This window comes from Drosophila santomea, chromosome 3L (assembly GCF_016746245.2).
Source record: "Drosophila santomea strain STO CAGO 1482 chromosome 3L, Prin_Dsan_1.1, whole genome shotgun sequence".
NCBI lineage: Eukaryota > Metazoa > Arthropoda > Insecta > Diptera > Drosophilidae > Drosophila > Drosophila santomea.
The window spans coordinates 9217151-9231013 of NC_053018.2; the positions used below are offsets into that span (position 1 = coordinate 9217151).

General features: G+C 43.0%; 1 protein-coding gene across 4 annotated transcripts in view; it reads left to right on the forward strand.

The window, feature by feature from the left end:
• LOC120450305 (DNA N6-methyl adenine demethylase) overlaps positions 1 to 13863 on the forward strand; it is a 90024-nt gene that overhangs the window by 21472 nt on the left and 54689 nt on the right. The window lies entirely within an intron of this gene.

Genomic DNA, 13863 nt, shown 5'->3' on the forward strand with positions numbered 1-13863 from the left:
CGTCATCACGCCCGTCGCCACTTGCGTTGTTTGTTCAGGCCAATGCACTGGGAGAAAAGAGTACTGTACTTCACCTAGAGTTCTAATACAAATGTATCATCCTAATGCATGTTGGTGATAAGGTTATGTTTTATATAAGAGTATCATATTTTTACCTTTCAAGGTATTAGTTTAACACATTTTTAATAGTTCACTTAGGAAACTGTTGATTTTGCAAAGTGAAATACTTCAAGTAAGGGAATTGTTCTGAGTGCAGGGTAGTCATAGCAACCCAGGTCGGTCGGCTTCCACGAAAGCCAATTCCAGTCCCAGCTCCAGCTCAAAGTGGCGTACTCAGCCACGGCACCGGCAGCAGAGAATCCCCGACATCCCGACATCCCGACATCGCAGACATCCCAGACATAATCTCCGCCGCAGGCCACCAACCGCACGTAGCTGGGGGTCACCACCATAAAAACCTGGCAGTAGAACGAAAAGAAAAAAAAAATGAAGAGCCGGGCGAACGGGGCAGACAAAGTTGTGCCGCCGTGTTGACTTGCTCAAAGGCGGGCTTGTGCCACTTGTGCTATTGTGGATGTGGATGTGGCATCCACAAGCCGCACGTAGCAGCCAGAAACCAGAGGCAAAAGACCCAGGAGCCAACAGCCAACTGCCAAGAGCCAAGAGCCGAGTGCCCGCAGCCCAGAGGATAGCTACCCAGCTACTTATTGTTGCCACGCCGAGGGTCTGGGTCTGGGTCTGGGTCTGGCACTGGGTCTGGAGCTTCGGTCTCGGTCTCGGTCTCTGTTGCTTTTTTCCCGTCGCCGCTGCCGTTGCGCTGGGAAACTCTCCACTGGGAAACGACTCACTGACTTTGCCTTTCTTGGGGTAAACCCGGGAAAGCGCCACTGCCACTGCCACTGCCAGTGACTTTGACCTTTGACGGGACAGGGGATTTCTCTTTCAGCAGCTCACGCAACAGTCCTCCATGTCGTTGCGATTTCAAGGTCGGCAGCGTCGTAAAAACATGACACAAGCTAATACAGTGAATGAATGTTACATAATACAGGCACTCACTCTCACAACGGTATTGTGGTTTGCTCGCAGGAGCATTTAAATGAGGGATACCACTGGAGAAACATATGGTAATCATATTCACAAAAAGATGATACGATTTTTTCTGATTTCTAGGAACTATCTATACGTATGCAGATATGTAGCAGCTCTATCAATATATATCTATATTTTACCAACAATTTCTAGTTTCATTTAAACTCTACCAACTTTACGACTGTAAGATGTTTGCAAAGTAACACATCATAATTTCATGATACATTCCAACACTTTTAAGCTTGTGACTCCATAATGATTTTCATTCATTATTAAATCTCCTTTCAACCACCGAGTTACCCGTGTGGCAGCAGCTCTGCTCTTTCTGGCTCATCACTCACGTCACTTTATGCGGAGTGGAGTGGAGTGTCATCCCCTCGCCATTCGTCTAAGCCAACGATTTGTTTGGCAAGTAGCTTGTGGCAACATCTGCGTCTGGAGGCGAGTATCCTCCAATGGAGCGTTGATTATGTCGTCACAGCGACTACGACTGCGACTGCTACTTGGAGACTCCCCGTGGTGGCACAGCACAGCACAGCACATAAAAAGGCAAGCAGACATCCCCATCCAGCTGGATGTGAATCACGTGTGGCTCCGCTGGCCATAAAATCAGCTAGACGGCAACAGGTTGTCCTGGTCCTTTGCCTCTGGATTTCCCAAGTTGCAATGACGGGGGGGAAGGGTGGGTAGGAAACCACTAGAAATTTGCTCAAGTTTTGCGTCAGCCCGCTGTCTTTGCCTCTTGATTTTCCTCCCCTCGCCGATTGCAACACTTGCGAAGTTTTCCTTTGGCAAATTTTCCAAAGGGGGAAAGTGAAGTGAAGTTTTTGGTGGCCCAGTGACACGGACACAGCAACAGAAACAAATCTGCGGCTACTACTTCATTTTTCCCTTTGCTATTGCCACCGAATTCAGGTCGCGTTGCATTTGCCAGGAAATCCTCCTGTCGCTCCCAAACTTTATTTCCATTTCACTCGCGACCTTTCACCATGCGATAGGACAAATGCAAAAAAAAAGGAGTTATATAGGACCCGGCAAAGGCAAATCCATTGACGGCACACGGCACACGGGTCCTGGGATTTGGGATTTGGCCAAGGACGAAACCGGAAAGCTGCAACATTTCCATGGTCAGGGCCAATGCACTCCTGGCTGGAAAAGCCCACTCCACGAAACTCCTGTGGCGGCACGCTTTGACGCCTGCTACGTGGACCTGGGCATCGCAGTTTACACTCGCAGAAATATGCATAGCCTTTCGAGAAATAATTCTAAATTTCAAACTAATCACCGAAAATAAAAACTAATTATCAAAGATAAATACTAATAATTGAAGATATTATAATATCTCTTAATCGACTACAACTCTTAAATTTTTATTGAAGCTTAGTTGGGTTAATGGTTCAATTCAGGCCACAATGATTTAATTAAAACTAAGCGAGATATATGCGCTTAGTTTTAATTAAATCATTGTTAAATCACTATTATAATCCTTAAGTTTTAAATTCTCTATAAATATAGCTAGCAAATAGATCTACTCCTTTTTCCCGTGCATCTTTTGGCCTTCATGTTCATGTTTGCGTGCAGTTACCAACATTTCTGGCCCGGTTGGCTAGTCAGCCAGTTGGCCATTGTTCAGTCCAGCCGGGTCGCGGATTGGGTCGCATTGGGTTGAAATGGAGCCGAGCCGCATTGAGTCGGGTTTTCGGCTTTGATGGCCAGCTCCACTGGCAATTCAGGGTCGCCATGTCGCCATGTCGGCTTTGTCCTTTTGGCCAACGGCAACGGCATCAGCGACAGCGACTTGTTGCACTTCCCACACTGGCCCGACTTTTAACCAGGTTTTTATCCTCTCACATCTGTCTGCAAATCTGCATATACATGGATGGGCTTATATGCGGAATGCGGCTGGAGTTTGTCATCCTGGCCAATGGGGACAACACTGTGCTGCAGGAAGTGGGTTTCCCTTGAATGGAAAACCACGTGTTTCCTTTAACTATCAACACTCAATAGCAAGGAAGATTGTGATATAATTCGTAGGAGTTATGTTATCTAAGAAAACTTCTCGCCATGGAAATCATTCTCGTAGTCGTATTATTCAACTCAATTTTGTAGCTCAGTGTTCTGCACATTCGCGATGCATTTTTTGCAAACCTACACCCCTGCACCAGCAACCACCACCCACCATTCTTGTTTTTTATGGCGTTGGCGTTTGCCACGCTGGGAATGGGGCCATCCCAGCCAGCTACCGAATGCCGACCAACGACCAACGACCAACGACCACCGACCACAGTCCAGCGCCCCTGGCAATTAGTCAACACATGCCGGGCGATGCAATCGGGCTGTCACAATGTTTGGACATCGACATCGACGTGGCACGCAAAGGGGGGGAATAGGGAGCTGGGAGCTGGGAGCTGGGGGCTTTGGGTTGAGGAGGGGCCACTCCAATTGGCAGCCGACTCGTGCACTTAACGTCTAATTAGACGGCGCCCGTTGAAAAGCCGCTCAACGGGTTACTCGCTCCTCTGCTGGCCAATGTCAAAGCGAAGGCTTTTTAAGACTTTGGCCACACCTTGGCCATCACTCAAAAAAAAACCAAAACCAAATGCAAGGCGGCAAAAAAGCAAAACAAACAGAAGTTGCAGTCTGTGGGCCAGACATAATCGTAAATGCCAACATGTCGGCGCCAAGTCGGCTGGCTTGGCTGGCATGGCTACCTCAGTGGCACAGTACCACCAGCCGTGACAGCAGCAACATCTACGGCAGCAGCAGCAAAAGCAACAGCAACAGCAGCAGCAACAGCAACAGCAGCAGCAAGAGCAACATGAAACACCAAGGAGACTCCTACGTGCGATGGCGATACAAGAGCTTACAAACAGCTCGTAAAAAACAGAGAAGCAGACCCACGGCCCGTGGCATCAACAGCAGCACCATCAGCTCCTTCACCACCAAGAGTTGCAAGAGTTGCAAGAGGCAGCATCAGCAGCATCAGCAGCATCAGCAGCAGCAGCAGGCGGCAGGCAGACAATTTGTCGTCCAACTGTCCGCATTGGAGGCACCGGCAGCACCAGCAACACCAGGAACAGCCACAGCAACCCAGCAGCAACACTTGCTGCACAGAGAGAAAAAGTGACTAAAAGTGGAGGCTATAAATGATAGTCAAAAGAAAGTGTAAATGCGAAGGAAGAATGCAAAACATATGTCTAGTCTTGACTAAACAATTTAAATATAAATGTATGGAATGACACTAGTTTATCAATTTAATCCATATTTAATTCCCATTTGCACACCATATTATAAAGCACTTTTTCCAGTGCATTTGGCTGGTGTCCCAAACTGTAAGAGGAGACGGCGACAGAGCGACTTTTGGCACACGCAGCACGTGAGCCGGGGCAACCTGTCTGCGGTGGCGCTGTCCTGCTGTCGCTGCTCTGTCCTTCTGGCATGCCACTTCCCCTGCTCCTGCCCGCTCCAACCCCCGCTCCTATACCGTCTCGTTTTTCCGTTTATGAAAGACCATCGAGACGGACGTAGGGACGGACGGACGAGCGGGCGGGCGGGCGGCCTATCCCGTGTGGGTCTTAAGTCGAACAATGAAAGCGCTGAAAGCGGCCACGCAACTGTTGCTGCCACTGCCACTGCCACTGCCACTGTTGCTGTTCCGAACGGGACACGCCTGCGGCACCTTCATTGAAATCCAAGCCAAGTGGGCTGGGAAAAAGGCCAAAATGAAATAAATATAAAAAACAGGCAAAAGGAGCACACAGGGAAAGCAGAGCGATCCAATGTCAAGGTTGCGGTGTTTGTTTTGGGTCAAGGTCGGCGAAAGGCAAAAGGCCGTGAGAGTATCCTCAAAAAGCGGGGAGCACGCCTTCGTCTAATAATAAAAAAGGGCTGTGGGCTTAATTTAACCCTTTTCCGGGTTGATGTCCTTGCCGTCCGCACTCGAATTTCTCGTCCTGTGGCTCGTCCTTGTGCCACGCGCCGGGGCACTTGACCCTTTTTGGCCGGCGACACAACACTGTTGCTCGAACATCCTTGAGAGTCAGTCAACCCACAATAAAAAAATAAAAAAAGTTATAAAAAGGTCCTTGCCACCGCATCCTTTCTGGTGTCGTCAACCTTTTGTGAGCGGCTGACTCGTAACTTTTCGCTTGCTTTGGAGTCCTTTTTTCTGCGTTCTTTCAGCTGCTTTATCAACTGTTGCTTGGGGCATCATTTGCATGTCCTTTTTCTGCCGGGCTATCCTTTTTTTTTCCTGCCAGACAAGTCTGCTGGGCGTCTGCCCCGAAAGGTTTCCTTTTTGGCCAACAAGTTGAGTGACCTTCTTCAAAGGATTTTCGCTTGTCCCTTTGCCATCGCAATTCCTTCTGTTCATCCGCTTTGCGAATTCCTTTTAATTATTTAAGGACATTCCTGTGTGCTTGAGACATTTGGCAAATGAAAACTTCAACTCGATTTGCTGCCTCAAGTTTGCCTTTAATTTTTTCGTTTGAATTGTCTTTTTGCTTAATTAATTTTCTTGGCTGCTACAATGAAATTTACCACTTTTAACGCACACTCTAACACAAAAAGGACGAGCACTTCCGTTTCCTGCTTACAGCCACACACACATACACACACAGAAGCGCACAAGTACACACACTGCAGCAGAGAGCTACACAGGGGCTAAATTGCTGCAATAAATTTGAAATTCAATTTAAAATGAACATAAATTGCTTCAACTTTCGAAGCTTGTCATTTTTAAAAAACATTTTTCAACTAACACACACACACACAGGCAGTAAGCACCCAACAGCCAGCCAAACGCACACAAACATAAATCGCATTAAGCGCTTTAAGGCACAAAATACTGCCATAAAAATCGTTTGCTCGTTAATTTCTTGTGTATTTGTGTGCGTGCTTTATTTTTTGTTGTTTACTGCCTTGTCTTACGCTTCCCCGGCCACCCACCGCCACCCACATCCGCCCCCCCTCTTTCCCCATTTTCCCACTTTCCCCGCCACTGCCCCCGTCCTTCCACCGTACATAATGGCAACGAGCTACAGCTTCTGCTTCAGCTTCCTCTATATACACTTGATAAATGTGCATGGCAGCGACACATACACACATAGCAGCGCACACATTCAAGGATATATACACTCAAATATATATACATATATAGATTTCTATGTGTACTTGTGTATACCTATAGCTATAGCTATATTGGACAAAAAGTAAGCGAAGAAAATGAAGGCAAAACACTGGCAAGAAAATTGAACTCAATTGATACCCAGCAGCTTTTTTGCCGCAGAATGTGCTGCGTTTTTGAAGTTGGCAAATAACATTACAAATATATATAATTATAGTAATATTTTTTAAATATGTACAAGCTAATGGATTTAAAAAGACACTGAAACTATTTAAGTATGAAAAGTTCTAAGATTTTTTAGGTTATTTTAACATGGCTTTCTTAAAAATTATTATCCATATACATCACTAAAGTACATCATACATAACAAACATCATTAAGCATTAAATGACAGAACGAGTAGGTTGAATATTTTGGCATACCCCAATCAAACTTGCGGGGTATTCCGCAAGTTGTAGATGGAAATGGAAGTGGCGATGGCGATGACGATGGCAGTAGTAAAGCTTTTCAATTGCCACCCCCACACAAATGCGCGTCTATAATGCCTTATATAAACCAACTCTCTACGCCCGACCTACACCCACCTCCACCTCTCATGTGTGTGTGTGTGTATCTGTGTGTGTCAGTCTGAGTGCTCGGCTCGGTGGTGTTGAGGTTGGGTGGTTTTGCGAGGGGGTGGGGCCGCTCGCTTTAATTTTGGCATGCATTAAGTGCGCTCCTGGGGGTTGTTTCCCGTTATTATTCCATAGATATTTTTTTTTTCTTGTGTGTGTAATTTATTTATTCGCAGTCGCCTTAAAGTTGCAGTGCAGCCTGAAATTTTTCATTGCCTACTTACGCGGGCATTTTGGCTAATTGCCCGGCCACACATTTGATCTTGGCCAATTGCAACCTTCTCGGCTCTTCAACCCCCCTTCTTTGCCACGGTCTTGCTGTCTATATCTATACGGGAATGTATCCTTCTACTCACATGTGAAATCTGCCAGACAGACTCTCACACACACACAGCAACAGCACAGCACACACACCAGCACACCCACACAAGGACTGGCTTTGTCTGCGATTAGTTGCAACCCTTAAAATGCCTGCATTGCTCATACGACCCGTTGAACGCTTTTTGCCGGCCATTCTGCTTTGTTTTGTCCGTCTGCGTCTTCTGGCGGAGTCAACTTTTTGCCACGTACATGCTGCAACTAATTTTCTTTGTTTTTCAATACTCCTGCGATTCTCTTGGTTGTCTGGCTGCCGCTCTGCCCGCTCTCTGTATGTACAAGTCCCCTACATATACTATACATATACATATATCTTAGTCACCGAAATTGGACGAAGCTGCCAAAACGGTCATAGACATAATCGAAAATGTATAGGTAGTGGGGGGTAGGGAAAGAGGGGTGCAAATCTGTCTGGTCCTGGAGCTGTCTCGTCTGTCTAATGCACATTTGATGGCATTCGCTAATTGCTTGATTAGCAATGCGGTTCTCACGCCCGCCCCCTCGCCCGCGGACTTCAAACGAATCGGCGATTATCCCGCCCAGAGAGTTCAACATAAATTATAATTAATACGGCCGACACGCAAGAATCGCAGATGAGGATACAAGATACACAGCCCGGCATCACGACCAAAGGGCGTGACAGCGTAAAAATGAAATGTAAAATGGCAAAAGCAATATGCGAATAAGCGAAGGGTTAGGCCAAGTCAAGAAATAAATTAAACATCAAGGGCAATATCTGTGCGATCTGCAAATATGGAGATAGGCTCAGCCAGCAGCAAAATCAATTAAAAAGATGCCGCTTTTCAATTAAAAACACACATTCCCAGGAGACCAATACAAGATGCAATGAAAAGATATAGCTTAAGTCAAAATCTTTAAGAGAAGTCCTGGAATAATAGCAGTACACAGATCAGTTAAAGCAAAAACTACTCAAAACAAGTTAGACAAGAATTAACAACCAATTATAAAAATAGCAGAAAACATTGCAAACGCAGAATCTTGAAGATGTGCAAAAAGTACTCTCAATATTTGCGCTGCATTAAGTTTCATTTTAGTTCAGCTGCATCGTTTCTCGCACTTTATGTAGCCGTTTTTCCTGCACAAAAGCTGCAAAAAGAAAACCAAACATTCAGGCCAACAAAAAAAGTAGAAGGGGAAGGGGCAGGGAAAAAAGCTGAGAAGTGAACACATAAATTACAGGCGAGCAGCAACGAGAAAAGCAAAAAGCTAAAGCTGAAGCTGAAGTTGAAGAAGATGAAAAAAGCCAACAACATGGAAAACTGAAAATGATAAATTGCAAACTGCACATAATTATGCAATTAAAGTTCGACGTTGTACCACGTTGTACATTGAACATTGTATATTGTACATTGCCCGCTTTGCTGTACCAGTTGTTGTTATTATTATTATTATTATTGCCTGGGCTGGGCCAACTTGTAAACCAAAATCAACAGCGAAGGAAAACAGTTGGCAAAAAAGAGGAACACGAAATAATTCGCATAAATAAAGGAGCTGCAACTAAATGCAACTGCAAAACTTGCTGCACTTTGCCGATCGCTTGCCCCTGATTGTTGCCACTGATGGTTTTGTTTTTGCGGTTGCACCAAATGTAAATAGCAGCAACTTTCGCAGCCCACATTTATTACACTTCAAGGTTTTTAAGGCATGCATAAATATTGAAGGAATTTACTCCAGGTTTTATTTATTCAGCTCCTGTTATTCTTAAGAATTTAATTACAATCAACAAAAATAGTCAAACTTACTTGCAATGCAGGCCAGAAGTAAAGTGCAGCAGCAAAATCGCATTAATTGGTTAAAATACACCACAGAAATTCATTTAATGCTGATATATATTTTTACTTTACTTTTAAGCCATTTGCTTGCCCAGCACGCACACACTGCGAAAATGGGGAAAAGTGCGCATTACCAGTGCGCTTGTGTGTGCGCGGGTGGAAACTGGAAGGAACACTACGAATATTTTTCGTATGCACGCCCAATTTAAAATTAATTGCCAGACACAAAAGCGAAAGAACACTTGCAAAATGACGATGACAAGGCGGGAAAAGTGGGAAAACTGGACGGCAAGGGGTGGCGAAGTGCGAGCAAGTTTTCCGAGGGCGTTGCTAGTGCGTGTCTGAGTGTGTGTGTGTGGGTGTGTGAATGTCCTGGCTGTGCACTGAAGTATGCATGCAGAAAATTAAAATTAATAATTTATATATTTAAAGCACACCAGCAGAACACAACACAACACAACACCAAGGGAGAATGCCGACAAGACGTCGATGCAGGAAAGCAAATAAAAACACAAATAAAACTGAAAATAAAAATGAAAATAATAATAATGCCACACAACAAATAAAACGGCAAGAGTAAATTCATTAAATGAAAAACCCATTTTACTGCACGCTGTCTGAAGCTTCACTAAAAATAAACAAAAATAAAATATAAAATACAAGGGCCGCAACGGCGGCACGTAAACCGAAAACAAACAAATTAAAAAATTATTTTTCATAATTGAGCAGCGGCAAAAGCAAAAGCAAAAGGCAGCTGCCCCCTTCTGTCCAAACAGGGGGCGTGGCATGTGGCAAGGACGGAAAGGGAAGAGGAAGAGCGAGCGGGGATAAGGAAACGTTCAGCAAATTGCAGTAAATTACAGGGCGACGGCCAAAAGGGGCGTAGCAGGGGTTGGGCACTGGTCGCCAGATTGACAAGTTCCTTAAGACAGCGTTTCTAGGGTATAGGGGTGTTACCCTAGAACACCCATTACCCATTACTAAATCGAAGGGTTCGAACGCTTTTCATATTCCCTTAATGAAGCATTCACCTGAACTACAAATTACAACAAGTCAGATATAACTTAATTGGTTCCAAACTCTATAAGTTCTTAAGTACTTTTCTGTTATATCTTTTATTAAAACTTCAATGAAATTCCTTTACTTTTTAAAATTGCAAAACTTTTTTACAGAATTTCAGCGTATTAAAAATATTGAATACATTTCTCAGCAAATTCTTTGCATCCTTGCACAAATGTTTCACAGAACTTCACCTGAATGTTTTATAAATGCTCTATAAATGTTTTCCTGCCTCTCTTACTTTTCATAAATTTTGAAAATTTGCCAGCAAATTCGCCCCATTTGAAATGCTTTAATACATGACAGAATTCGAATTCGAGTTCTCGCTAAAGATTGTAATCACTTTCCTTATGGAGGATGAAGCCCTCCCAACCGCAGTTATTCCCTCCCACCGCCATGAAATAAACAAATGTTTTTTTTGTTTTTGGTACCCTGCCATGAAGAAGCCAACTCCCATTTTGGCATTAACGTTTTGAAAAAGAGCCCTTGGAACAACCCTTTTAGCCAAACCGCCACCCCAAAATGGCGCACTCATTTCATTTGCTTAAAATTCCAATTCACTTGAAAAACGAAAATTTGAATATTTTGCATATTTTATGTCTGTGTGCTGCATTTTTTTTTTTCCTTTTTTGTTTTTTTTTTATGCTTATTTGTTTTCGCTGTGTTATGCATTAAGGAAAATTGTTGAATAAAACCGGCCACTTTTGTGCCAGAAATTCCAGCAGCTAATAATAAAAAATATAAAAAAGAAAATAATGTTGTATGGCGGCCATAAAAATTGTTGCTTATGTCGATGGAGGGGGATTTCTTCAGGCTTATAAATAATTCATGCGAATCGCGCGTACAAGAAATTAAACGAGAAAAAGCGCTGAAAAGACAACTGAAAACTTTGAGGAAGTTTATTGATTTTCCTACGTGTCCGTATATTTCTGTATATATATGTATCTATAGCTTTATTCGTATATTGCCAACCCTCTTTAAAGGCCTCGCCCCAATAAAAATGTAAAAATAAAGGCAATTTTTATTGCAATTTGCATGAATAAACTATAAAATAAGCATATAAATATAAATAATGTGTGTTGCCACAGTTACAACAAAAACGAGAATAGCCATAATAAGCCACAGCAATAACAACAAAACCAACAACAATTCAGGAAACTTGGCAACAAAATAAACAAAAAGGAAAATAATCGAAGCAGAGCTTCTTCGCAGAGACAAGAAAAACAATAAGAAGTAGGGAAAAACAAAAGTAAATAAACGAAAATTGTTTCTACTTGCCTCGCAAACCCCATCCCCCCCACCAATCACCCCCTTTTTGCCATCTTGAAATCAAGAAAAATAACAAGAAGAAAAACGAAGAGCAGGAAAAAAGGAAATTTCAGCTGGAAAACGAACCGAAGAGGTAATAAAATAAATTGCATCATAAAAACGGGCCGAAAGTAGGAGCCATAAGACGGACAAAGATGGCAGCAAAAATAAATAGCCAAGTTAGAAGAAAAATAAGCAGAAGAAGCAGCGGCAACAGCAGCAGTTAAATTAGAATTTTATGCAAATGAGATGTATTTATAGACGAGATAAGACGGAAAAACATCAAGAATGAAGCAGTGCAGAATGCGAAATGCAATCGAAGTTGAGCAAATTGAGCCGCTAATTATGGAGTTTCAAGCATCAAAAAATTTGTAAAAATAACCAAGTTAAGATCCTTACACTAGTAACATTTTTGTAAGCTTATCATAGGGTATTTTATATTTTAGGATTTGGAGAACCCACAAAGCAAGCAAAGTTTATCTTGCAATCAACATTTTTGAAATATAGCATTTATTCACCATACCCGGCAACTTCAATTTCCTGTTCCGAAACTATTCCCAAAAGCTAATTCCCGAAAACTTTGCTCGACCAAAAGAAAAATATCCATAAAAGCGGCAAAGAAAATAAAGAAAAGGTCAGAACTGCAGGGTAATAAAAGAGGGGAATATGAAACATGTGATATAAGTTAAGTGATATATGTGCTCCAGAGTGCACAGACCCCATACAACACACTCACCCCTACCCCCCCCCCCCCCCCCAAAAAAAAGAACCCACAACCCTTTGGATCTCCGGCTGTAGGTGCATTAAAACTTTGATAATTACATAACTTTTATGTATATGAAATCTCGCAAAATGTTTGGCTGCACATTTTTGCCGCAGGCTGCTGTCCAAGGGGGCGTGATGTCATTCGACGGCAGGGGCGTGGCAAAAAGGGGGGGTACCGTAATAAATAAACGTAAATTTTGCATGTGGCGAGTTAATGCAAACACAGACTCACACACACACAAGATATACACAGATACACAGAAGCAACCTTTTGGATGGGTTTTCCGTTTTTCGGGGACGCGGGATGCGCGGGGCATGGCAATGTTGGTCCAGGAAAATGTAAAATTAATGCATAAAGTTTACAACAATAACAGCAGCTAGAGCAGCTATAGCAGCAACAACAACAATGTCCACAACGACAGCCACAAAACTAACAGAAGTGGGGCCAAAGTGGAGCCGGAATGGGGGGCACGATGGCCAGGAGAAAGATATTACGAGTAAATAATGTTTGCCGGAGCAGCGTTGATAAAAACTGGCATACTTTATGTTTATTTAGGTTTTTCCTACTCTGCTCACAATTTTCCCAGCAATTTTCCCGTGCAATTATCAGTGGGGCAAGTGGGTGCGAGTGAGAGGGCCGATTAAAACCGGATGCCGGAAGTTGTCAAATAATCATTGCTAAATGAATACTCGCATTTACGTCAATTGCGGCATGACTTTTGCAATGAAAAATACATCAGCCAAGAGCTACTTTAAAAAGATGTTAACTTAGATTATTTAAAGATCTTAGTAAAGTAGAAACTAAGAAACTCCTTTTCATTATCTTAGGCTTGAAAAGAAGACATTAAAAAGTAAGCAAAAGTTTGGGATTCTGTATTTTATACTCCTCTGTTTGGTTTTTAAGTAAATGTTGAATAAAATATTTTAAGAATTTATGATTTAGTCTTGTACATTCTGCTTAAGATAAAGCCACACAAGACTTAATTAGGCAAAAAAGCCATTATTGCTTGAAACACAAACACACAACACATTTGGTAAGACTTTTCTTTATGCGGCCATAAACATCTGCAGTATTTCAGGTTGCTTTGTTGCCCGAAGCACAGACAATTAACCATCAAGTGGAATATTAACATTTTTGTATCTCTCTAAATGCAACATCTTGTTGCACAAAACGTGGGATGCAAACAAGCGCAAGCAGATATAAACAGTTTTCGCTTTTAATTTCAAAGTTTCGCCGAGCTGTGCAACATTTTGTGGGTTCCGAGGGAGGGCGGAGGTTTTATAGAGGGGGTTCTTAGGAAAGGGGTTATATGGTGGGTTATATGGAGGCGTTATATGGGGGGTTATATGGAGGGGGTGGGCAGTTAAGCAGCCAGCGCAAGCTGCTTTTAATGTTCCATTAAAACGTGGCTGCGTTGCTGCCTCATGTTGTTGCTGCTGGATGTTGCCAGTTGTTGTTGCTGCTGCCTCTGACCCAGCGGCAAGAACAGTTACAACAATAATAACAGCAACAACAATAGCAACATCAACGTCTGGAAGCGAAACTAAAGCCATAAAAGCGACAGCAACAACACCAGCCCAGAATATATTGCGTTCTGAAGCCGAAGAGCAAAGAGAAAAATCACAAACAAAATGGCTTAAAAAAAAGGGGAATACCAAACAAACTGCACATTGCCCGCCATTTTATATTATTATTATTATTTTTGTGTATTTTCGCTTGAAAGGCAGAGAA